This window comes from Mycteria americana, chromosome 1 (genome assembly GCF_035582795.1).
Source record: "Mycteria americana isolate JAX WOST 10 ecotype Jacksonville Zoo and Gardens chromosome 1, USCA_MyAme_1.0, whole genome shotgun sequence".
NCBI classification, from domain to species: Eukaryota; Metazoa; Chordata; class Aves; order Ciconiiformes; family Ciconiidae; genus Mycteria; species Mycteria americana.
This window is the reverse complement of record NC_134365.1, coordinates 70,806,059-70,833,455: the sequence shown is the minus strand read 5'-3', so window position 1 is coordinate 70,833,455 and position 27,397 is coordinate 70,806,059. Positions and strand designations below refer to the sequence as shown.

Below are 27,397 nucleotides of genomic sequence, written 5' to 3'. Positions count from 1 at the left end.
TGTTATCATCAACAAATTTTTTCTGAGCTTGCAAGAACAACTGGAAATACAACCAGACCTGTCACAGAAAATAGCAAGTCTTAATGCTGCCTACATCCACCAAGCATGCAGTAACAGATAATACTGAACAGAGTATCAGCTCTGTTATGCTAAGGACATATAAGGACAAAACTGATGATATCCAGCTTCTCTCATTGAATGCCTATCTTTTCCAACTTCTAGTGCGTGCAAGCTATCATCAAGCAGGAACTGGAGATGATACTGCAATGCAAGCCCACTATGCCACACTCAAGTTATAACCAGATAGCTGATACCAAAGGAAATGCTGACATTCAAATATTGACTTGCTCCACTGGGCAAAGGCTGTCCTGGACTTAAAAAAAAATGGTAGCCTCCACTCCTGCCAAAGCATGCAGGTATAATGCATTGGCAGTCAACTGGAGTTTGCAGAAAAGTACAAGACACAAACCTACATTACCAAAAGACTGATGATGAATAGGAAGATCGTGTGTATAATCACCAAAAACTTTTGGAGTAGGGGGCAGGGAATTTAGACAAAAACACACATCTAACATCATGTAAGTGTCTTGCACTATTTTTTTTTCCAGGACTGGAAAGTGGTACTACTTCCTTTTGGTCCATTAAAACATGGGGGTTTTTTTCCCACTCGGAATCACTTTTTACCATCAGATATGTGAAATGTCCATGCCAAACATGAAAAATATGTTTTCCACCAGATGGAACAGTGTCACAATTAACAAAATTGCCACTACTAGGACACAACATAATAAATTACACCACACCTAAATGGAAATACAACGGCCTTCAAAATCTGTGTTACAGTTTGTCACCTCCAGTAGTGCCCAGAGCTGGCACTGATCTCATCTCCATGACTGTATCATTCCAATCACCTGCTCATCTTCTGTTTGTTCCTTCCTATCCTCTTTTACACAGCATTATTTCAGACTGATTCTTTAAAAACTGCACCCATCTTTCTTATTTCTGCCTGTCTTCTCTATCACTGCTGGCAGCTTTGCCCTCCTTCCTCTCTCCCAAACTTGCAGATCCAATGCTATCTTCGTTTTTTTCTTCACCTTTCCTCCCAAATTCAACAGTCTCTTGCTAAATTCCACTGCCATTTCTCACATTTCTTTTCTCTTAGCCCTCCTCGGGAATCTGAAAGTAAACTTAAAAAAAAAAAAAAAAAAAAAAAAAACCAAACCAAAACCAAACAAACCCACAAGCTTTGCTGATTCTCCTTAATAGTTACTTTTCTTTGCAACCTTCCCAATTACTTGGGATTATAAACGCCACGGCAGAATTAGCCTTCCTTCCACTTCCCTCCCTATTTTCTGACCATATCACACATGAAAAAAAACTACAAAAAATGTATCCACCCTGATTTCTGCAGAAAAGTTAGGCTGTATATAAAGATTCCAAAAGGAATGGGTTCTGTTTTTCTGGTTTTTTTTTAAGTCATGCCCACATTGTGCTATAGAGCTGTTAATCAGCAGTCACTAATTGAGTCGTGATAAATACATAGTGCAAGATAGTAATACTTTATTCCTAAAACTCTAAAAGCAAAATTAATATGAAAGGCACAGATAGCTCAAAGTGAATTCATTCCATTCTGTATAAGCTGTAGATTAAAGTAAGTATTAAATAGCATTTTCTTGTTCTATTATGTTACTGAGGTACCTACTGTTTACTGAAGCATTTTGTAATTAGAGATTATATCACTATTAGTTATTGGCTGCTCTCATTTTAGAGATGCAGCAGAGCAGCACATCTCACTTATATCATGTTATCTTTCTCTAATTTACATTAGCAAGTCATTAATGTGACAGTTAAACCTACAATAAATTCCAGTCTAAAAACTTATTTGAAAGCACCCATTCAGTAGGTGCCTCTAGCGCGTACCTTGCTGATCGCTCCCAGTCTCTGGTTCCCTAATGCATAGGACCTCCAACCCCTTTTGCAGTAGGCCAATATCAGACTTCATGTTTCTTCTGTAAGAACTCATTATCTTCCATGCACTGAATTTTGTGTGTTTCTTGTCTTTCCAGATGACTCTGGACAACTTTTCTGTGAGAACTCCTCCAGACAGACTATAGCACAGTTTATTAATCACTGGAAGAAAGTATTCCTCTCAGGGTTTTAATTAAACAACCTCATCACTCTTGTTACACCACACTCACACTCAAGGCACGATCAGAAAGATTCTAACTTGTCTGGCAGGCCTCATGACCCTAGTGCACACATAGCCCCAAAATCAGTTTCTACATAGCACACTTGAGGGGACTACTGAACTGAAAGAAAGAAAGAAAAACTGCGGGACACTGCAACACAAAGTAGATGTCACATTTTGTTAATGGCACCAAGAGATGAAGAATCAATCAAACCTTATTCTTGCAGTGGTTCATCACCCTGAGTGTAAAAATGTGTGTCTAATTTACTTGTCTGGCTTCAGATTCCAGTTATTAGATAGGATTTTCTCTGCTAGAATCATAGAGCTTGTTAGTAGCCAATATCTCTCCCCAAGGAGGTACTAAGATTTGATTTTTATTAGAGTCTTCTATATTGTTCATACACAGAAGATACAATCCCTTATTCTGTTTTTCTTGTTCCTGGATATATGATTTTGCTTTTGGCTGCATTACAACAATTTAACTGAATAGACTCACTTTATTGAGTGATACAGATTGCACTGTACAGCTGCCTTATCTTCATCACTGCTCACTATCCCCCCACTGTCCCGATCCTGGTATCATCTGTGCTTTTTATCTGAATTATAAGTAGTAGCAGCTGTAGTATCTCCCAGTAGTAGCTCTCCTTAACTTTTGCTCCTCATTTCACTTTTTCCTGAGGTTTCCAGTTCTGGTGTGTTATCATAATAACTGTTCAAGAAAGACTAGCATGTCTGATACATGTTTCCCAAAATCATGTCTGAATTCCAGGGGGACCATCTGCTTTAAGATTACCCAACAGAACTACTGTCAGAAAAAGCCAAGCTTCCCCTGCTAACCCATTTCACTTGAATAATCCCACTGGAGCTGTGGTACTTTTCATATCAGAAAGGAGTGTTTATGGGAGTTACGGGTTACAGAAGTAGATCCACAGTATATTTTGTTGACCTTGGAATATATCCCACCATTGATTTTATGTACAAAGCTTCCAAGGCCCGCTTCTCCCCCCACCCCCACTCTGTAAAAACCTTTTTCTGTGGGAGCATGGTAAGGAGATTGCTCCTCTCCTAGTTCCAGTGTGTTAACTATTTTTCTTTTTCTAATGCATTATTTTGGAAATTTAAAAAATTACAACTAAGCAAACCCCCAAACTTGTAGGTATGGGACAGGGCAGACCACAGAATTTCCACAACCACTAAGTAAGCTCAAGGAAATCTTTAAAACATCATTCTTGCAAGTGATTTGCAAGAAGGTGGATAAATGCAAATATTTGATAAGTACTTATATTTTTCCCTAAGGTTTCAAACACAATAATGAAACTGTAAGCCTGGAGAACTTGGAGCATTCCCAGTGCCAACTGGACACTCTTAACCTCTACACTCTTAAATATATAAATGTGTAGCGTATTTGCTGAGTAGATATTTATATGCACACTTCCTGTTTCAATGCTAACTTTTTAGTTACTGGAAAAGAACCAGAAGCTCTCTATTCCCTTGGGAATCATTTTCCATTAAAGAGGCTTTAGATAGACTATTTGTTTTTTCAGATTTGGAAAGAGAATCCAACGGAATGTGTATTTTGAGTATCTTTAGTCTTTTTACAATAACAGTCAAGGGCTAAATGGCTGGAAAGATTTGCAAATTTATTTTTTCTAATCTACCTCATGACACCTGATGTTGCTTTGCACCAATGGAACGCGATTTCCTTAGACACGACCCTGAGTTTTTTACTTGACCAGAAAAACAACTGTAGTTGTTATAAATGAGCAGCCCTACTGACAGTCTGCATAAAAAAGGCCAACCATTGCATGAGTATGAAGTCTGCACGCATCCCTTCCTTCTTCCTAACAGCTGGGCTCTTTCAGGGCAGGAGGGAAGTCTGATAAAAGCTTCTGTTTAGGCTATCTTCGTCTAAAAAGAAAATTAATTTCATTTCAACACAGTGCATCCAGCACTTCTTATAAGCAAGCTTTCATGAAATTATATTTTTAAAGAAACATGATATGAATGATCATGCTGAGCACCAGCGTACCTTACCATTAGCATGTTCTGCCACGAGGGAAATCAGAGGATATATCGCAACCAAGTACTGAGCGAAAGACTAGCTGCCTCTTTTTATTACTGCCTTGGGCTTGCCAACATCAAGAATCACTGCAGAAAGAATTGAAAGCTAAAAACCCTAGGAAGGATGGCAATGAATCAGCAATCTAAAATAACTTTGCAGGTATTGTTTTAAGAGAATATTCCAGATCACAGCATTCAGAAACTTTCTTGGGTGGCCAGGTTTTCAAAGGGAGGATAAACTGAAGGAAAAGAAGAGAAATGAAGATATGGGCTGGTGATTTAAGCATCCCCATCTGGACCAATATTCTGTCTTTGCTTATTTGAATACAGATCCAGAGTAAACTTAGTTTTAAAACATGCATCTGGATTTCTACCAGTGAAAGCAAAAAAAGAATGTCTGCTTTTGGTGAGGTGTGACTTCTGAAAAACCCTGACTCCACACCCAAAATGCCACTTCACTTAAACTGGTTCGTGATTTTAGTGGTACTTCCAGGAATAACAGCACTACCTTCAGCTAGCTTACAGTGGCAATTTTCACATTTCAAAATCTGTACTAACCATGTATCAATCATTCACTGCAGCATTTTTGCTTTAGATTTTCTTTACCCTGCCAGTCACCATCATGCAATTTCTCAACAACTAGGGAGAAGAAAAAATGTGAAGGAATGAAAGCCTCATATAATATTCATACACTTTTAGCTGAGTGCAAAATTGCCCAACAATGGAAGGTTCTGCATTTAGAGGAATTAGTCCAAATGGCACTGTGAAAACAAAAATCAGTAAGTTGCTTCAAAAGAAGAGAAGCCAGTCATGTCCTATGCAACCATAGCCACGTCTGTTTAAGTATATGCATTATAATAAACTCTTTTCTCTCTGTGGACCTGCCTGACTTTATATCACTGTTTCATAGCACTACAGGTTCCACTCTTTCAGCACAATGTTGAAAACAACCTCATTGAACATGCATGCTTCAGAGGTTACTGCAGCATGACAACAAACTGAGTGAATTCAGTGCTGGTGAAAGATGCTGGATAGATGGACCTGAAGATGAAGTCCTCTGTTTAGAAAAAGTTATGGCAGAGGCTAAGCAATGCAGATTTCATTATGCTTCCCTAAAGACAAAACTAAATCCTGAGCTATAATCTACTAATGATTAGAATGACTATAAATGAGTGTAGCGGATGAGTATGTCCTAAGAACTCAATTGAAAAGCATTTCCTGAACATTGCTGGAATATATTGCTTTGCATGCCTTAAATCACTGTGGAGCTGTCAGACAGCAACAACTTTTGGTAATTTCTCTGACATCAGCTGGGTCTGGCCTTACAATTCTCCATCACACTGTGCCATTCAGTCCCCAGAACTTCAGATCAGATATCTCTCTAAAAATGAGCCATCCAAGTAGAGGTCAGAAACACAATTCAAAAGGAGTATCTAATTACAAGCTCCTGGTATGTTTTAATATCTTTTAGTTACCCAATTCAAAGAAATATTTTTCAAGATTGAGAGTCATCAGAAGAAAAAAATCCCAATGAAGATTCAATGAAGTCTTTGGCTAGTGAGAGCTCTTAATTCAAATGTAGAACCTCTCCATGAAGCAAAAAAAAAAAAAATAGCTTCCACTTTATTGAACGTGCTATGCTTTATAATTGCTACTCCTGGAGCTTAAGGAATTGATCCTGCTTTAGATGAAGTCAATACAATACGGTACGAGACAAATGTCCCAGCCCTTGTGAAATGGCTTCAGTATAGTCCAGTTTTGCCCGCACTGCATAAACATTGAAAGGAAGAAGAGAAAGTCATCTGGTACTTACCTCATGACACAGAGAGAGCGCACCAGCACTAGCTGTTTAGGGAAGGTGGGGAAAGCTACCCTTTGCAACCTGTTAAAGTCTCCCCGTAAGTAATGTCACCACTAGCTTTGGATGCCCCCCACCCCCAAAAAAATGAATGGGTATGTGCTGTATTTAATTCAGATACATTTCCAAATTGTATGTGTTGCTTTCTCCTCTTGCATAGGAGAGAAATAATTTCATAGTGGTCAATCTCACTCTATGTGCAAACTTCCCCCCCCCCCCAATGTAATTTATCTGACTGAACGTAAGTGGATAAAGGAAGACTTCTAGGGAAAGACAAAACCTTCTATCAGCCCAACACACTTAGCCATGGTGGGGAAGGGTATGGGAGAAAAAGGGAAAAAAAAAAGAAAAGACACACACTTTAGCAATTCTTCAGGTCACTTGGGAAACTTGCAGCAGACGAAGGCACTTTTAACTTACGGCCTTTCTCCCCAGCAGATTTCCAGAGAGACCAAGTTCCTCTGATTATATAAATCATAGGATAACTTTAAAAGAAAATGTGAGAGAACTGAAAATACATGGATTTCTACGAAGCACTGGAGTTCCATTGCAAAGCCACCAAAATCTATTGCCATCTTATGCCAGCTGAAGTGCTGGCCCTCAAAGGTTTTTAATTCTGAACAGCTGCCTCCACACTGCAGGCAACAGCAGCATTTTCAACTGCATCCCTTATCAGCTTCAAACCACTGTTCATTGCCTCAAGGACAGAACATCTAAGGAGGAAAAAATAAACATTCCTGAACTTTTTTTAAATCAAATGAAGTATAACAGTCAAAAATATCTATTTTAATCGTAGCAACACAAAAACACATCATCTCAATGTATTTCTATGAAGGAAAACCAATTCAGCCTACACATGTAAATAACATTTAATCAATACAAACTTTTCCACATAACCCTATGAGGCAGTACATACTGCTGTGTGACTTATGGTCATAGTTGTTTTTAAGACACAGAGCTTGATAAACATTCACATCATAGCTCCTCCTTATATTAAGAGTGCTCAGGGTCTTTTAGAAGTCAGGCTTCTGAGTGGACAGGCAAAAGGAGAAGTCACCAACCACCAATGGTCCGCTGTGTCTTCTTACAGGATCTAAAATACTAAAGATTTCCCAAAGCACCAAAGGGTTTCAGGAGCACAGTCTCTCTTAAAATCAGAGACGCTCATGCCAACGCTCACATAGGATGACTGAGAAGTTAATTTAAATCCTCTGTAATTCTTTCGCTACTTTAACCAAAACCATTCCATTTTCTGCTAATTAAGTGGGTCAAAGGTGCCATCCAAATTTACTTCAGGGTTACTCTTCCCTACCCTCGACAGTAAGCTGTTGTAGCCAATACGCACTCTGTGCTGCCTGCATATAATTTTCCTATAGTATCTGCAAAGTGAATTCCATCTTCCTAAAAAAAAGAGATGAGTAACCACCTTCCCATCAATAGATGCAACACCCAGTGTCACACTATAACCTTTACATTAAATCTCTCATTGGGGAAAAAAGACCAGGCCTTCACATTACTAATTTGCAGGCTAGATATAATAAAACAGAGATTAGGCAATTTGTTGCTACACAGACACCACTTTCTGTCTCTATACACCCAAAGAGTCATAATCACGCAATAGTGTGACTAGATGTATTGAGCTTCATTCAACAGGTATCACTGAGAGGCAGATTTTATCCTTCCTGCTGTTAGAATGAATTCATGTTCCTTTCACATGGGAGGACCCAAAGGGCAACGAAGCATCTGTTCTAATGTCACGTAACTAGTAACTCCCTGTCTCCTACCCAGAAAGCCTATTCTTTCCAGCCATACTCTTGCATAAAAGCAAGCTCTTTGATGAGCAAACTTCAATAAAGCCACATCAGTGCAGAGAAACAAAGTGTATGCATTTGGTTCAGGCAGAGGTCTTGGAGGCTAGACATTACCCCATTTGCCCATTTTATTAATTTTTTTTAAGGCAAATGATACCGATTAGAAACTTTAATACTTGGACTCAAAGTTACTACCCACCAATATAACTTCTATTAAAACCCATGCTTTCATGCATCCAGAGCAATTAGGTTTGTGTAAAATAAAAAACAAAACAGATGCCCAAGAGATGTAAATCAGTAAAGACCTACTGATGCCAGCGGAGTTACAATGATTTATACAACCCAGCAGTTCAGCTTAGAGAAGCTTTCTGCATTTGGCGTTCTCAGAGCACACGCTATTCTCTCCCTTTCCCTCCTCAGATTCCCATCAATGCAGCCCTATAACAGAAGTGTTCTTTTCCTAACTTGGCTTCAAGTCATGGCTGCAGCTCTCAATAGCATATAACCTGTCAAGATAAAATATGTTTGGGGACATACAATCTCTACTGAGCATTTTATTGACTTAACTCTACCATTTCTGAAAGGCAGCCAAAATTCCTTAAGGTTTTCAAAGGACTTTGTTTTCTAAATATTATCCATGGACAGATATAAGAACACAAAAATCTTCAGTTGTTTGTGTAGTTTGACTTATGCGCCATGCATTGCCCATCATGATATATTAATTTTCTTTTGCAAGCAAACAAAACAAATCTCAGCTACAAGTTGCTTGGTGTCAGGGGCCATATACAATGCAGAGTACACCCTGGGAACGATTGGAAGCAGGAATTTTGCCCACGTAATGTCTGCAGGTCATTCAAAAAGTACAATTTTCCTTCTTTAAAAAAAAAAAAAAAAGGCAACCCAAAGCAAAACAAAAAAACACACCCACAAAGTTTAGGCCTCCACTGCAGCTTTTCTTTCCAGATGCTGCATGAGAGGCAGGGGGGGTAAGATCAAGATACAGAGCTGCTACTAATGCTACAAAACACTCCCAGTAACATCTCACAGGAGGAAAACGACTCTTGGAAAGACCAGAGTATGTGAGTACAAGAATGAGGCCACCTCTCAGCAAGGTCCCATGTGTACTCTCTCTCTGCTAACTCCCCACAGAGTAGCCCAAAGAGGGATGAGCCACACACGCCTCAACTCTAACACACCAGAGGCAAAGTTCATCCTGGTCCAAGAGCCAAGACTGGAGCAAAGACAGAGGTAGCAACTTATCCACCCATGAATCGGAGACAGAGGACCCCTAAGGACTGTTATTGCTCAAGTTACTGCCACAAAAGCCTCCTCGGGGAACAGAATTACTGTAGGGGTAGCAGATGAACTGGCTGCAACTCTTTGCACCGGTACTTCAGTGTGGACCACACACCAGGAATGATGCTTCCCCCTCCCGGTGTAATGCTGAGGGACGATTACACGTCTGCCCACAGGAGTACAAATGCTAAGATTACAGCTGCTTCTTGCAGTGGTCTGAAATGCACAGGAAGTCTCTCCGAGTCCTCTCTTCCTGGAGCCGTCACACCTCAGCTAGACCTGGCTGTAATACCAAGATCCTTGAGTGTTTTAAATCTGACATTGTTTTTCTAACGGGGGAGGGGGCAGTACTTTAATTGATCTAAGGAGTAACATAGTTATTTTATTAGTAGTCTTGTCCTGTAACCTACACTGGCCACTCAAGGCACTAATTTTTAAATGTTGTTAAGCCTCCCAGAGTGCAATTCTAAAAACCCAGCGCTCTAAGTTGAGACTGAAATTGTAAACCTAATAATTTGCTCCAATTGTTTGGATTGGTGACCCAAAATCAGTTGGTCCGCATTACTTTAGCAACACACATTCTTTGCAAAGGGGAATTTAAAACTGCTGAAAAGGAGGAATTAGAAACCTGCAAGATCAAAGAGCAGGAACAGAAAAAGCTTAGCAGTTGATGATAGCCTTATCTAGCCACTAGTTCTTGTGGGCATCACTTTAGTTAACAGTATCACAATGCACTTATCACTTCCAGGGCACCTTTCATTAAAGGACCTCTAAACACTTTGTAGGCACTAATTAAGTCTCAAGTCAAAACATTGTTGCGAGAAACAGGATTTCTAGCTGTTGAAATTTCCAAAAGATCAGGAAATAAGTATACTTTTGTAGCAGATGAATAAGGTCCTAGCCACAATAGGAAATGACACCAAAGTTTGTTGAGGACAATCTGGAGAATAATGAAGAGAGCTGCACCCATGCAAGCAGTGCTTTGTGCCAGTGGTCTGACCAGAGAGAGATCTTCCGTAGCCTTTCATGAGCTTATCGTTATCACCGTAGCAATCACTGACCACCACTGAAGTGCTTTGCTGCAGTCAGCCCTTTACCCCTGTGCTACTACAGAAATCTGAAATATGTTTTATAGATAAGTAAACAAGACAAGGCCAAAAAGTCTGCTAAAGCAAAACCAAAGCAGCACCAGAAATAGAGTGCAACGGAGTCCCATCTCCTGCTCTAGCACACTACCACCTTGAAAGAGATCAGTGACAGCTTTCAGATGCCTTAGGTGTTCTTGAAGATTTTATCAAGTGTTCAATTTTGAAGCAGTCCACTTAGCTACAATTTTACAGAGCTTTTGAAATTAAAAAAGCTACTCTCACCAAGATGCTTTAAACAGAAGAAAATAGTGGGAAGAAATGTCAAAGGTCAGAACTGCAACTCAGTTTAATTCACTTTAATGTACACGCAGAAGAATGCAAGGCAATAATTTTTCTCCTCCGTTCTGTCTGCATAGCACAGCTGAAGCCGTCACCTCTGTCTTCTGACACTAGTCAGCTATAAGAAACAGGTATCTTAATGTTAAACCTGGCCAGCTGTAATACATTTGCTAAAGTAATTACATTTATTTTTACAGATTACATGTGCTTAGGTTTCACTTACTGATGTACTAGAAAATCAGAGGTTTCAATTTTGCAGATAAAGTTCAGCACTGTTATAATCAAAGACAGCATCCAGTGCTTAAAGCTGCTAACCATACGCACATTTTAAAAAATGAAATGCTGTAGCTAGCATGTACTACAGGATCTATATTTCTTATCTGCTAGCTCAAAGTACCTTATATTCCTTTCTCTCTTTCCTCATCACATTAACAAGGCTATGATAATTAGATAGCAATTACCTAAATGTCTAAATCTTTGGTCTCCCTTAAATGAAGCTTTTTTTCAATCCGCATAATTTTATGCACAAGCAATTACATTATTCTGAGTCAACACCTGGGGCTCCTAACAAAATCTGGTACTTCTGGCAATAGAGCAGTGGCTGAACTGCTTGATGGCAAGCAGCGTTCAAAATGAAATTTCAGGTCCTGTTCCCCTCAGCCACCAGTGGTGAGCACAGCTACAAACTAGGAACTGTAAAGCCACTGACCACAGTCAGATGGATAAAAGCCAAAGCCAGGCACATGTTTCTTTGAATGGTCTGCATCGGCTATTAGTAAGAGAAGAAATGCTGAAACAGAATTGAACAGGCATTGACAAAAACCCCCACAACAGCCAAAGAACTGCTCTTTTAGGAGAGTAACTCCCAATCCAAACTATGGAAATTAAAAGTTCCTAAAAGCACTGTATTGGGGCAGTTCAGAATTTATTGTGCATGTGTCATGGGACACCCCAAAATTGGAATGATTACTTCCAAAAGCTGCTGGAAATACCATGCCTCAGAGTATAAATAGGAGAGTACCCTACCACTTCTGATGTGCAACACCTCTAATGAGGTATTTCACCTGTCTGCATGGATCATCTCGGAATAATGTGCTGGGGATTTTCAGAACAGGCATTTTTCCCTAGTAAACTCTTTCTTTAGTACTGTAGTCAACACCATAGCTTGTTTGAATCTTGAGGGAGAGGGGAAACAATTGCTCTTTTTGCACCACTTCCAGAGACGTATTCTGTAGTATGACGTGGTTAGAAATGAAATAAGCTTCAACAGAGGTAAACCTGGCCTGAGATTGCTCAGGTTTCAAATGCAATATGCAGTAAAATGCTACAGTATAATTGCCCCAAAAGCTACTTAAATAAATTGTCCAGAAGCTTTATACTGCTGTGATATTATTAAACCAGAAGTAATATCTGAACAATAAAGCAGAAGTGAAGCAAAACACATATAAAATAAGGCAATTGGGTAAAAGAGGAAGCAATCTGGGACAGCGTTGTGACTCAGTTTTGTACAAACCAGCATGGTTGAGACTTGATGCCCTCTTAGTACTACTGGCACACCCAAAAGTTTTGAATTGACAGCCTTGCCTTGTTAGGAAGAAATTTGCTGAGAGCAGAGCTGGCTCCCCAAAAGAGTTTCTAGGGATCACTGAATTGAAAAGGTGAACGTTGGGCAGTGATTTGACTTAAGTCTTTAGATTTAATAGAACAGTCTACTTCAAGATCTAATCCTTCAGAGTTGCAGCATACCATCTTACTTTTATTCAGTCTCCTCCATCCCTATCCCTTGCAAAAAAATAAACAAACCAACAAAACCCTTCCTGATATCACCTAAGGAGCTTAATTCAGCTTGACAAAGCTTCATATTTGCATTGGGAATTTGCACTTAACATTGGGCATCCCAGTCAGGTTTTTTGTATAATGCGTATTGTAGGTCACGTTAAAACAGCATTCAATGGACTGGAACAAGATTCAGCGGATGCTTTCCATATAAACATTGTAAACCACTAATTGCATTTCTTTTTAATGAAGAAAAAATGTATAAACAATTTCCATTTGCAAAAATCAGTGATTTCAGCTGGGTGGAATTCTGCAACTGCCTCTCTTCATCAAGCAGCCAAGCTGAGTAGCCACTACCATCTTTATGAATACTGAATAGGGGCATTATGTCCTTACAGAAAATGCATACGGGTAAGGAGGACAGGTCTTCTTTTATGCACACAACAAGAAAGCCAACACAAGTGGAGTGTGTTTGTTTTCTGCCACTCATGTAAATGTCAAAATGTGATTTATATCAATGATATTAATGAGACATTCCATCTCTCATCAAAATGGCCCTTCAGTTGAAGCCAGTTGCACCTGTATAAATGCAAAGTCACATGTGGTACATAAAGCTTTTCCTTCTGGTATTTCAGAGAGATACTTTTATGCTCCTTGTGCAGCAGGCAGCAACAAAGTTGTATGAGAAACATAGCTATTTCCATGTAGCCTTGTATCCTTCTCCGTCATAGACATGTTTCAGCATAAAATCGCAATTGTTTAGTTCTGACACACTCATTTCAACTAATGCGACACTTTTAGATGTGGCAAAAATGGATGCAACACCATCTGCCTGAGCTTCTGCTATTCTTCCATCCCACAGTTTTCATTCCTGCACTGAAGCCCAGTTCTAGCGCCAGAGAACTTTGTGCCACCTCTGCTTTCTGAAACCAGCATGACAGATGCACTGCCTACAGACTCTATTGCCCATTTGCTGAGAATACCTCCAGGAAATTATGAAGAAAAGAATTTCTTAAAAGCAGTCCAATACAATAAATGCGGTACTAATACAACTCCATGGATGTAGACCATCTTAGTATTCCCAGCAGCAGCAAGTATCCAGCAGCAGAAATCTGGTTCAGCATCTCTTACCCTGTACTTTTACTGATCAAAAATAAAACTGATCAAGGGTGGCCAGGCTACTTTGGACAGAATACCATAACACTCCATAATAACCTTATACTTAACTAAATAGCAAAGGGGAAATTCAGCTAATATTAAAAAGCACCACATCTCATGACATCCAAGTTGCTACACAACATCTATTTCGGTCCTCTTCACATAGAAGAATGTGAATTATCAGCAGATAACCCTGTATTCAATAGCTTGGGCTTTTTTAATTTTTTTTTCTCCTCTAACACCTCTAAATGTGTTTAAACTGCTCCTAAATTTTAATCATTCTTCACAGGAAAAAATTCCCCTGCTTACTTATCTCTTCCTTTGGGGTCAACATGGTAGTCCCAGGAGCTATGTAAAAAAAGGTAAGTAAATAGTAGGCCTATGAATATGATGCCCTGGGATGACAGCATAGTTTAGACCTGTGCGTCTTGCTGTAGGAGACAGAAGTCCTGGTCTCTGCTCCTACCTCTTTCACTGACTTTTCACACAACCTCAGCCATTTTTGTCTCAGTGAAGGGACCTACAACATGCCCAATATTATTTAGTACATACACGTCAGGTTGAATTTGGCAAGCTCTGTTCAGCAAAAGACAGCATTAAAATAGGAATGTGGGGGTTTTTTTAGGACAGAAGCACGCTGGAAGCAAGCAGGAGAAAACTTTTCCGTGCTGTATTCAAACGAGAGCTTTTCCACTGGAGTGTCTCTCTCTCAGCAGCACTTAATTTGCTTAGGAAGAAGATCCAGAGAGGACTAAAAATCTCATCACAAATCCTCTGAGCAATGGGGCATCTACTTCATGCTTACCACTGTGAATCTGGCAAAGCATTGCAGCTAGCAGAAGTAATTTCTGTCTCATGGCAGAACAGCATCCTACATGAAGCAAGTTGGTGATCTCAGACCAATTCTGTAAGAACATATTTCTGCATCACCACTGGGAATAATTAGCAGTTGTATGAACCACAGGGACACTAGCTTCTGCTGCACTTTTTCTGCAGACAATATGATTAGCTCTGCCTCGGATAGTGAACAGTAAGAACCTTATAATAGACTGAGAAGAGACTTGTAACCCCACTCCATAAGAGCTCCCTTTTAAACAAGTGGAGAGGGCCATTTAAAACATTCCCCACACTTTACTGCCTTCCCCCCCTCAATTTTGGCCTACAGATCAAGCTTAATTACCATCATTCTGCTTTCCTTCAAGACCTCAAATAAAGTAAAAATGAAAGTTAACACTACATAACTCCGTAGTCTTAAAACGTTTTCCCTCTGTTACTGGGAGCGCACAGCACCACACCGCAAACCACGTTACAATGAACCTTTACGCCACGCACCAGTAAACATCACCATTTCAAAGACTGAGCAAAGCAAAAAGCATCTGAAACCAATGTTTACACTGGTGGGAAATCCTGCTAAAATCAAGGGAGCTGTATTAAACACTAACCCTAAAACACAACATTTTAAAGCTCACACTGAAGAGGCTGCAGACTGTGGTCCCAGATGTGCCTGTACCTCAGGGTGCCGCTGTACAGGGGAGCAGCGAGCAGGACCACCAAAACACATGAAGCAAGAAACCAAGACCACAAAAACCTCTCTCCCTGGCCTTTCTTCACTCTTTATCAATACCTGTCACATCTTCAACTGCATTTCCTCATACCCAGGGCAACAGCAAAGCCCATCTCACAGTTGCAGACTGTTGCTGTAGCAGCCAAGCATCCTGCTTTTAAATAACACCTCTCCTGGCCTTCAAGAAGCTTTAAAACTCTTCTCCCTTTTTGAGACCAAAGCTACACTTTCAATAGAGCACAGCTGCCTTCCTACAATTTTGCAAGATTTAGCTAAACTGAAGGCTGAGCTTGAAGTAGGATGTAATATTGCACAATTCTAAAGAGAGGTTTGACTCAAGAAATATACGGTTCTTATTTCACTGCTTCCTTTGATAGTTTCAAGGCAGAATAACTGCACATGTGGTGCTTTTGTCTGAGCTGGCTGCACAATAGTCAATACAACTTCTCTTTTAATTTGATATGGTTGAAATTAAGCAGCAAAAAACCTGAAGCTTCCTGCAGAACAGTCTTATTGTGCCATATTTCCTAACCATCTCATCAAGGAAACATCAGAAATCCAGTAAGAAACTCAGTCCAGCACTCACAACATAGATACTTCTTTGGCCCTCCGTTGCACATTATTCCTATGGTTAATTCTGGATTTACACAGGTGCTATTCAAAGCAGAATTTGGCCCCTTTCTCCCAGGTGGCCTGACACATTTACTGCAATCTGCAGATATGCCCATATATTTTATATGTATGTAAAGCACATTCCCCAAACTAAAACCCTCTCCCAGAGAGTCTCCCTAGGTCTCTGTCTGATTTTGGCCTCATTTACTCCCTTGCAAATGAAAAGCAGTTCCATTGAAGTCAGTGAGGTAACACTTGTATTAAACTCGCGTGAGATCATGTCAGAGCCATGGTCCATAATAAAACCAGCTGCCGTTAACTCTTCTACAAGTTTCCATTCATTAAGGGTTTTTTGCTTGAATTCACATGAGCAATATCCATGGGCCAAGAAACACATTTTAGAATGATAGCTATTTCCCCTTGCTAAAAACTAGAAAGTGCAGCAAACTATCCCAATCCTCACTGAAAAACTACAGCTTATTGTATTTTGTTAATAAATAGAGGTGTTTATGGACAAAACACGTGTGAATATACTTTAGGGAATCATCCTGCACTGCCTAGAGGAAAGGGACAAGATGACCTAATATGTCTTTCCCAGGTTTTCATTTTTAGTTTTGTGTTTGGTTTTGTGTGGGATTTTTTGGTTTTGTTTTTTATGCCTATAGCTTCTGGTATGCAGTTCTAAATCAGGGAAAAGCCTTGAATGTAAATATTTAATTTCAGCCTCAGTGACCTGTAAGCACTGAATCAAGATCGATGAAACTGGTTCTGTGCCTGCTAATGCCAACGGCCTTTCCATCAGTGCCTTTCCATTGCCTGGAAGGGTCATGGGAGAGACAGAAATAACGTACTCAGATTATAATGTTTTTTCCAGTTCATCACACCAGTCTCCTGCCTTTCAGAACTGTATAACTGTATTTTGTCATATAAGCCAGATTCATAGTCTGTCACCACTTCAATCTGTTCATTTATAACAAAACATATTTCCTACACATACAGTAAATTCCTTTCATTTTTACTAAGATGAACTGATCTTTATCAGATACTCTGATACAAAGGCAAACACACCATTACTCCCTCCCCTCTTGTTAATATGAAGTTTGCTGTATATTGACAAAGGAGCTCACATCTATTACAGAAGGCAGTAAACAGAAAAAAAAAAATGCTGCCTATTTTGGAAAAACAATTGGGTTGTTAGAGCAGATGGCCCAAGAACGACACACTAACTTTTTGGTTTGACAGGTGAAGCAATAAACATCATTACTGACCATGGAAGTCCTTTGTCAGACAATGGACTGAAGCTTTAAGGCAGTTACAAGCAGCACAACAGGGAAGGGTGTTGTCCTAAAAAATATTAATGCAAATCAAAAAACTTATCTTGTAAAATGACGACTTTGACAGCCTTTACTGAAGGACCCCAACAAACAAAGGGAAGGGGAATTCCCAGTCGCGGACAGTGCGGAGCAGTAGAGTTGAACAACGTGAACTTCTGCAAAGCTGCTCTGCAGGTAGCCAGAACGAGATTGCACAAACACCAAGCTTGGCCACAAATCACTTAGAGCAGGGGAAAGTGGGGGAAAAATTACTCCAAAGCATGCATCATTTACACTTTCCTCTTTTAAGACAAGAAAGAAAAACAAAGCAGTCTCACATCTTCCATTTGGGCTCAGGAAGACCAAAGATGGTAAAATCAGAAGGAATAAATAGTTTTTTCAACCATGCAATAATACTTATTGCATTCAATGTGCTTATTATTCAAGGACTTTTTCCAGAGGCTCCAGATGCCATTTAAGAACCTGATATAATGCAAGGTTTCTCACAATCCAAATCCTGAATGAAGAAATATGAAGGAGATTAGATATCTAGTTATTTTGGTCTCCAAATTGGCTATCCATGATCCTTCTAAGAGCTGGAAAACAGAAGTATTCACATGTGTTACTATTGCATTACCCAGCTGTCACAACCTGACAGTGCTGCTTTTGGCCACATTAGGGTTCCTCAGTGGGCAGGTCTTAGCGTGACTTCATGATAATGGTCAAATGACATCTGCTCAGAAGTACGGCAGTCCACAGAAATGAAAAGAAGCAATATCTCAAAGCAGGCCTAATTTACATCCTCCCTCTCTTTGACTTAAAAGATCTTGACCTTTCAGATGCAGTTAAAGAAGCCAGTTTCACCTCTAGCAAAATAATAATTAAAAAACCCAAAACCCACCTCTTCTCATTGAAGAGAGGTATCAGACATAAAGGACTACCAAACAAAAGGTCAGTTTTCCTTAACACTAGAAACAGAAGCAGTACTATGTGTCAAAAAGCAATTTTCTGGTACTGAGAAGCCAAACCACCTGAAGGCTGCTGGACAATAGCTAGCCTAAACTGCTAGGTAAATCTGTTATCACCCCTTGACAGGTCACCTGCAAGAAACTCTGCTTTCTTGACATGGACAAAAATTCATATTACCAGTTACACTTACTTAAAATTGTAGAGGCGAACAGATGTATATGAAAATAGAAGCTGAACCGCACCTCTGTCACAGAGCTGTGGTCCTCCCTGGGAGGCACAACAACATTTTGGAGGAGCAGAAGACTGGTTTCAAATCCAGCCAACCTGTCCTGTGGCTGACTACAACATTCATTTTAACCGTGTCAGCTTAAGTGGCCTTAAAACATGAGTAACTGGACGGTGTGCAATAAGGCAGGTAGTATGGGAGATCAGAGTGATCAATCAGCCCTTCTGGCCACAAAGATGTGGGTTTTCATCAAAATTACGTAGGGGTAGGATCCCAGACATAATCTTTAAATCTACCAATATGACACAAATATCATATTTCTAAGGTACTCAATGTAACACAAACAAACAATAAAAACTCCAGAAAATCTCCAGCGAGGAGAGAACCCTATGTAGCTCCCTTGCTGCAGTCACTTAAAATGTCTGTCTCCTTATGAAATAAAATGCACCTAGACCCACTACTTTATCCCCATGATTTTGATGGCAGAGAGAGTACTGATCCCTAAACAGAATAAACTGAAAAGCAAGAATGTAAACACAACTTCGTGTCTTAATGTCATCTGTGTAGGGTTTCACTGCAGAAACTTATGTGGTGGAAGGAAAACCCCTGAAGGGTGTGTGGAGCACTGGGGACCCCTTCTGCAACTCCCATCCAAAGCACATTGCTCCCTTCCTTCCCCAAAACTCATCCCTATTCATACACACACACGTTTCCCATTTGCTTCACTCCTGTGGTCCCATCACTGTCTCTGAAATACTGGCATTTAATCACTGCTTTTGTTAAAGCTAGTGCTTTATACCTGGTGAGAATAAGATTTTGTCTACTATTCCCAGCCTTTAGTCCTATAAACCCACAATAGATGCACTGAAGACAGAGGAGCTACATTTATATATACTGGTAGAGGAAATGTCTTTTTCTTGTTTGGGTTGTATAGGGGGAAGGAGAGGAAATAGGCTGGTGTGTCTGGTTTTATGGGGGGAGGGTTAAGTGGCAAACCAAACTGACTGCAGTTTACAGGGGTCTAAATAAAGGAACCAAAGAAAATAGTTACAGAGCTTTTAATAACACACAGCAGAGAAAACTGCAAACAAACTGCAAGCAAAAGTTGCTGCTTTTCCTTTTTATTGTCATAAGGCACCGCTCCTTGATTGCATACTGTGTCCAGTGAATAAGGCATTTACTATTGTGGTTGGACTGAATGAAGCTCAGACCTTTCCCATATATGGCAGGGCCTTTTAATCACCAGGGAGCAAACAAGCAGTGGAATTTTACTGGCTTTCTGGGTTTGCAGTGCCCTCTCTTGTATGAAATATCATTTCCCAGTGAATGCTTGTTACTGGGATTTTGACCCAATTTCCTGCTGCCATCGTCCTTTAGGGGATGTGTAGAAAGCCAAACAAAAAGGGCCAGCTTCTGATAGCCAGCAGCCCACTGTGAATTCTGAGTAACTCAAGGAAATCAAACAGATTTGCACTAAGATAACTGAGATCAGACCCAATATATTTTTTTTAAACTAACAATACGGTTTACATCACTGTATGGCTGCTGAAAGCAAGATCAGATTCAGGCCAACTGATGCCCAGGTTAAAACTTCTCCCTCATTTTCACCAATGTAGCAGAAAACAGACAATTGATGTTTTAAGTTACCGGGGATAGCGGTATGGAAATTCTCAGCTGGCCTGCTTTTGTCAGTGTAATATACATTAGCCACAGAAATGCTTGGCTCAGTATCATCTGGATTGCCTAAACGCTCTTATTCATATTTACAGCAATTAAAATGCTGCACTTCAGTCTTTCTAATCCAAGTTTTGTTTGAAGTGGCAAAGCAACAGCTGTGGCTTATCAGACATCTGAACGAAACCCCTCATTTTCATAGCAGGGGTGTGGCTCTGTGTATGGGGCTAAGCTGTTCCCAAAGCCATAAAACGAAGCAAACTCTCTCCTCTCTTGAGGACCCAGGGGTGCAGCGCTCCAAAGCCTCCCATGAAGGATGCTGACTACAGGCATCCTGCAGCACTAGCAGGTTAAGCTATGCAGGTAAATGAGAACTGACCAAACCCTTCCCCAGATCTCAGAGCTAACCCAGTCTGCTCCCATTTCTACACATTGCAGCCGAGCTCTAGGAATTTCTTTTCCAAACTTACGAGCTTTAACTAGGCCTGAGCCAAGCCAAATTCTCCCCTGGCTCAATGGCTTTTGAAATTGCTGAGAGAAAGCAGGTTATCACTAGGTCATTAGGAAGATGCAGACAGAACAGTCCTTAGCCTTTGCTCCATCTGCAGCTGATCCCAGAAAACTGAGCAGAAATTGCCCTTGGAACAACTGCTGGTATTAGAAGGTGACTATCTGGGCTATCAAACAAGCACTGCTAGGTCCTCTGAAAAGGTGAAGAATTAAAAAAGGTCCTGCCTTTGCTTCTGGGATGAGAGACAGATTTTACCAGGGTGAACACTGTGACTCAAAAAATAAAATTGGGGAAGGGAGGAGGACCATTTCACCATGAGGGAGCTCACTGTCAAAGAAAAGAATGAAGTGGGAAAAGGGGAGTAACATGCCCTGTGGCAGTCACAGAAAGACAACAGGAACATCAAAGCCTTGCAAATAAGAAACCAACAAGGGCCTGATCACAGACTCCTTCACTTGGGCAGAGCTCCCTTTGAAGATGACTGGAATCCAACTGACACAAGTCTGCAGGACCAAACCGTGACTTCTGAAGGAGCACAGGAACCGCTGCTCCTGTGCTCGCTCGACGAGGGTTCGTCTAGCCCCACACAGCTTCTCTCTAGCCGTAGCCAGCTGCTTCGGAGAAGGACATAAAGCAAGCTGCCAACAAATCCCAGGACCTTTGTTTACAGAGTTGTCATAGGTTCAGGCTCCCTTAAGCTATTTGATGAATCGTGAACACTAGTTCTCCCTCACCCCAAGTTGTTTAACTTTGAAAAGTGCACACAGCAATTTCCGTGCCCCTTAGATTTCCACATACCTGAAGGAAGAATGGGAGAGTCAGTGCAGGTGGAGAGGGGTGTGCGTGCACACACACGCACGTACACGCATGTCTATGTGCAACGAAATCGTCTTCCTGCATTTAGCAATACCCCTCCCTTTTCATATTTGTTGGCCTACAGAGTTACTCTTCTGAATAGATCCAAAACCAGAGCATTTACAGCAAAACTTTATCTCCACAAATCTATTTATAACCCTTCTATGAGCTAAATTCCAAAGATTTTTTTTTGCCATTTAAGGACATAAACCAGAAAGTGTGCAAACGGGTGGGTTCCACTTTGCTTCACACCCTTCACAGCAAGTCTCGAGGGAAATGCTCTTTATTTGTATTCTGTACACAAAAGGGTGTGGAAACATGTAACGTTGTTTCCATTGCCTGAAATCTTTCCCTAATATTTTCCCCACTGCAGCCTGGCCTGGCCCCAGGAGTTAGAATTTCAAATGCTCTCATCAACATGAAAATGGACAAGCAGATAAGGCTCAGAAGCTTGCTTAGTCGTTTCTCTTCCAAGCTTATGACACTATGGTGGGACTGTAAGTAAAAGCTCTCATGCCTCAGTTTTGGTACATGCACGACAACTTCACAGGAAAGCTCTGTCTCAGATGCAGCAAGCGCACTTAAGTCTGCATGCACCCAAGAAATTCCCTCCAGACATGTCAGCTCAGTGTCACTACTGAGCCTGGCCCATCTTCCACCTCATTTGCTGGGCTTCAGCGGTTTTATACCCACAATCTAGAAAAAGTTACTTTCTAGTAGAATATGTATCTGTGTGAACAAACAAAAAGAGTGCTCTTGCTGAGAAGTCAGTCAAAAATAAGGTTTTAGACAGCATTTAAACTTGGCATTTTGGTATTACAAATTCTTTATAAACATTAATGAATTAAGCCCCAGCAGCCCCATGGGCTAAATACAAAAAGGCACAGGTTATCCTTTACTTGAAGATACAGAAACAGACACACAGTCATTAAGTGACTCACCAGGTATTTATGACCACAGGAAAAAATTCAAAGGAGAAATTACTCCAGTGGCTTCAGATATAGCTGCCTTTTTCCTTTCTTTCTTCCCCCTGCTTCCTCAGTTATTTGCTCCTGCCCCTGCTGCAAGCCAGCAGGACAGTCCCCGCAAGCACGTCTTCCTGGCTTCAACCCAAAGTCCCATAAACGCTGCCACAGGCAGGATCTGCTGATCAGGAGGTGCCCTATGCTTCATGGACGGAGTTTTCCCCTCTCATGGGGTCTGCCAAGGGTCTGCCCCGCTCATGGGGTCTGCCCCGCAAGAGGCAGGGAGAGGGAAAGAGGCATCAGTTGGCAGTGGTGGTTCCTGCCCACAGGTGGAGGAGGTGGGTGCCCCAGCTCAGAGCTCACCCACCTCACTGCGGGGGAGCCCAGCAAGCCTGGGCACTGCTGTAGCTGGATGCACAGCCGTTGCTGCAAGACAGGAGCAGAAGCCAGGAGGTTTGCAAGTGAGAAAGTCCAGGAGGCTGCATTCCCCACAGGGCCAGCTAGTGATGCTCAGGGAGAAGGACGCGGTAGGGACCGTGCTGCTAATGCTGGTATCTGCTTGGCAGACAGGCTGCCAGCCCCGCACCATTTCTCAGCGCTAAGCCCAGTTCCAAAGAAAAAACACATGAAAAGCATCACTTTCTTACACAGGATGCAAACCATACAGCTAACATACCAGGGCTAGCAGCTCAGTAACGGTGTTACGTGCCCTAACCTTTTTGGTTAATCAAATCCGTTTCAAGAGAAGTAGGAGCAAGCTCCCCTGGGGGTGGGAGGGATCCCAAATTACAATGTATTGAGCGTCCTTCCCCGCTGGGCTAGCTGAACTGTACAAAAGCATCAGGAAAGGCAAAAAGAAATTGTTACATAGTTCAACTGTCCCATGACCTCAGTGTTTCATCCAGAAAGGTCAGATCTAATCTGCTCTTCAAATGCCTTTGAGTCAAATTTCAGCCTTAGCCAAATCCTTGACAAACTATTTGGAGGCATGCAACAGCTACAGCTTCCCAGCAAACACCAGCCCCAAAAAAGTAAGTGCCAGCATGTAGGTAGCTGCCTTGTTTCCAGTACAGATGCCCCCAAAACCCATTCTCACCAGGACATGGGGCTTTAAACCACCCAGGAGCTATGAACAAAACCAGAAAACTGGCCTCTGCACATGCACATTTCTGAAAGTGAGAGCTCTAGTAAGGAAGCAGCTTTCTTGTTACAAGCTGCCAGGGGGTAGTTACTAAGAGGAGACAATTTTTAAAGAATGAAAACTTGCTTTGAAGATAGACTCCCACTCTTTGCAGTCACAGGCCTGTCTGCCTCAGGCTTTGTACACCTGGAGCCCAATCCTGCAAACTCCCCATAAAGCTCCTCTCAAAGGCAACAAAAGGTTCATAGGATTGTGCTTTCCATTCTGCCCTGTTACCTTTTTTGGTGCTTTCTCCGATACCCAGAAAGAGTCCAGACAAGCGCTGCAGATGGACAGCTAATGCTGCTCTCTTGGCCCTCTCTTTCTTATGCATATATGGTTTCCTGTCCCTCTTTGTTCACAGGCAGCAGTCAAATGTACCAAGTCGTACCCTTGGCAGAGAGGGGTTAACAACTCCACTGATCTTTAATACAAATTATAACTCTGGCAGCCAACAGAATAGGTCTCATGTAAGCAACTGAGAAATCAGAGCATTTTAAACAGTCCCAGGGCATTCAAATGCTATTTGTCCTGCAGGAAGGAAGACCTGCAGGCTCTCACTTTTCTTCAATGAAAAGATCACTCCCATAGGCAGGGCCGCTCCAGCTGCACGCAAGGAAGAGTGAAACAAGGAGGACTTCTTGATAGACCTTTCCCGTCATCTTTCTCTTCATATGACAGAAGCTGCCTTCCAGCAGGCAGCCAGCAAAAAAGCCTTGCTCTGTCTTTCTAGTCGCACCACCCGGAATCAGTAGCACTCTGCCCTAACCCCATGTGGGTCCAGACAGATGCTGACCAGCACGCCTCCGTGCCACATGTGGCCCCAGGAACGAGACTTTGAGGAATAAGAAATCTTCCCATCTTAATGCACTTCAATTTTCCCTGTAACGTCAGCCAGAGGAACTGACAGCCCCCCTTTCCTTTCAAATCACCAAGCTTTCAGTGTCACTATTGCATTGCGTATCAGTGTTGGACAAGAAATAAATGCAGAAGGGAAGTTACCCCTTTCTCAGGCTGCTCTGTGTCAGAATAATGCTGTGAGTGTATGAATTAGCAGTTATGGAAAATCCCTTATTCTCCTAATACGTGCTTACATCACTCACTGTTAAAGCATATTCAGAGTACACAGGACTCGCCTTTGCATCAGATCCTGCATCTGTTAATGATGGTATTGATTTCGCCAAGACTAATCCTGTGAACTAAGGCTGTAGAATTGATCCCCTTGTCATTGCATGCTGCAACAAAGAGGAGTTTTCAGGGAATACAGGTTATTTCAATTTAGTCTCTTGTTCACAGGCATCTTATCCGGTGTTTCTCCCCTGCCATCGTGATTTAGATATTACATTAACGTATGGAGGTTTTATTGACTAAGATACCTGCCTGTCAGAAAGCCTCCCAAAGTAAGGCAGACCTGTACTTTCTTCAAATATGTTGAGAATAGTTCAGACCCACTTTACCTTAAAGGCAACTTGATTAAGCAAATGGACCGCTTACTTCCTCGAAGCATCACTCCATTTGTAATTTATGTTAAAACAGTCCATTTCATTGGTTTTGGCATATGTAGTTTTAGGACGCCATCCTGTCTCTCCATGGCAGGAGAGAAAGGCATGAAACTTGTTTGCAGATGCATACGCTCACACAGAACCTACTGCTACATTTAATGAGACAGAGAAAGAATGGATGCAGGGTCCCAGGGTTCTTTGATGGCAAACCATACAAGCACGATCGTTCACAGTATGGTACCTAAAATAGACAAATTATAATAAATACACAGTTCTCACAAAAGAAATACTCTGCCTCCTTATTTTCTTTGAGCTCCTGCCAAGGAGGGAATGTGTTATTTTCACAAATTATTCTCCTGTATGCCTTTTAGCAAGAGAAGCCTTCTCAGCTAGGCAAAACTGCATAAACCCTGCATACTCTAAAAATGAATACTCCTCTGAAAACAAATGCTCTACAAAAAGTCATTTTAAAACAGTTATCTTGCCCATTCTTCCAAACAATATATGATATATGAGAAAAAAATCAATTCTATCACTGCAGGTCTGGCCAGAGGTTACTAGTTTGGCCAATGTCCGCTGCTCCCAAGTAGCCATCTGCAGCTAACTTCATCCCTCCTGTCTTTTTCCCAGCTCTTTCTCTGAGAAATTCCCTGCTATGCAGAATATCGTGCTACCAGCAGCCAGCCTTGCACAACGCTTTCAAACTCTCCGAGCGTGTCAAAGGAGCTGGGAAGGAAAGCCTGCTCGCTGGCTCTCCCCAGCAGCGCTCTGACTGACACAAACACAGACCCAGACTTTTAAGAGCTCCAGTCCCACCCAAGTGCATTTTTTCTCCCCCTTTTAACAGGAAAGACAACTTCACAAGAAACATTCTGGCAATACGCTGCTGCGCATGTTGAAGGCTGAAGACAAAAACGGATGCCATCTATTGTCAACAATACTTCTATGAAAGGCTGCCATGACGGACATCTGCTTCAGCAAGTATCAGATCAGTTACATTAACCAGAGCTTTACTGTATCTGTATCAGTTACGCTGGGAGACTGCCTTTACGGTCAGGCTGCCCTGAAAGCCCAGGTATTAAGTTGCAAAATTAAAAGCAATTCACCAGCCATTACCACGCTAAAAACTTTTTCATTGCAATGCCTTTTAAAAAAAAAAGAAAAGAAAAGAAAAGAAAGAAGACAAATTAAAGAAAGGACAGATAGGTTATTTCTCCACTAACAAGCCTGCTGCAGGATCTCACTCGGCACAGGACCGGCACAGATCCTGCCCTGCACAGAGCCTTGCCCCCACACCTCCGCGTTAGGTGGGCGAGCATGCACCCCCTCCAGCCGCCCAGCACAGATATCTCCCTTAGCTCTCCGCGAACATCTGGAAAGAGTGGGGGCATGGAGAGAGGGAGAGAGGAGGGGAGGAAAAATAGTATCCGACGCTTTCGCACTATTTCCACGGCTCGTTAGATTTCGCATGCTGCTTAATCTCTAGCCATAGCGCAAACGCAGTCAGACCAGCTCACTCCCAAACAAATACATATCTTAAGCCCTTACCTCTGTGGCTGAAAAGTTTCAACTAGTAGGAAGGAAATGAATAACTGGCTGCTTGGGCAGGAGCACAGCAAGAAAGGCACACCAGCAGCCTCACACACAGCCCTATTCAATAAAACTACAGCTTTTCCTTGGCCCCTCCCAAAAGTCAATGCTAAGTGAATACATATCCCTTATGTTTACAATTGGCAGGCAGCGGTATGCATTGTCCTCAATTTATTCTAATAGGCAGCCAATGACTACGCACAAGCCAAGGTGGGTTCAGCCTGCCTGCAGAGATGCCTGTCATTCCCTAGGCATGCTCAGGAAGCCACTCATCAGAAAACCAAGACCTAAAAAGCTCCGAAAATCCGTGCAAGCTGCCAAAACTGTCTTGCTACATGCCCTTTTTTGGTTATCCTTAGCAGGGCCTCTGAAAGTAAATCCTCTGTCAGGAACAATCATAAGAAATGTTAATCTTGGAGAAAGAGGCTGTCTTGTTGAACACAAATGGAGCTTAAAAAAGGAAATACACTGAATGGAAAGGGACACAGTAAACATATTTACTTTTTGCACCAGTTAAAAAAAAAATCAAATAAATAATTTCACCACAGCTAAACTTCATTGTGTTTTTTTTAATGAGGACCACATGTAAAAGGGAACACAGAAACGCTGTGCAAGCTTGATTCTGCAGAAAGAGAGAGACACCAGTGGGAAAGGCACATGAAAGATGAGTTGGCAGGCTTCGCAGCCCATTTCCATTTCAAATAGTACAACAGAAGTTATATACAGAATATCCGTGTTCTGAAAAATAACTTTTAAAGGGATTCAAAATTTTGACGATGATCCTTAGCAAGTTGGACTAGTTGGATAAACAGGTTTAGTTTATAGGTACACAGCTATTTATCGCGACATTAAAACCGATTC

At 41.5% G+C, this 27,397-nt stretch overlaps 1 protein-coding gene across 5 annotated transcripts in view; it reads right to left on the bottom strand.

Annotated features, from left to right (window-relative positions):
* CALD1 (caldesmon 1) overlaps positions 1-26,766 on the bottom strand; it is a 198,152-nt gene extending 171,386 nt beyond the window's left edge. For 2 of the 5 annotated variants that reach the window (XM_075505390.1, XM_075505407.1), the window contains exon 1: positions 26,495-26,765. The gene's annotated coding sequence lies outside the window, so the exon portion shown is untranslated. Of the gene's footprint in view, positions 1-26,494 lie in introns of all 5 variants that reach the window. The other 3 variants (XM_075505417.1, XM_075505426.1, XM_075505398.1) reach the window with 2 other exon arrangements.
* Between the last annotated feature and the right edge of the window lie 631 nt (positions 26,767-27,397).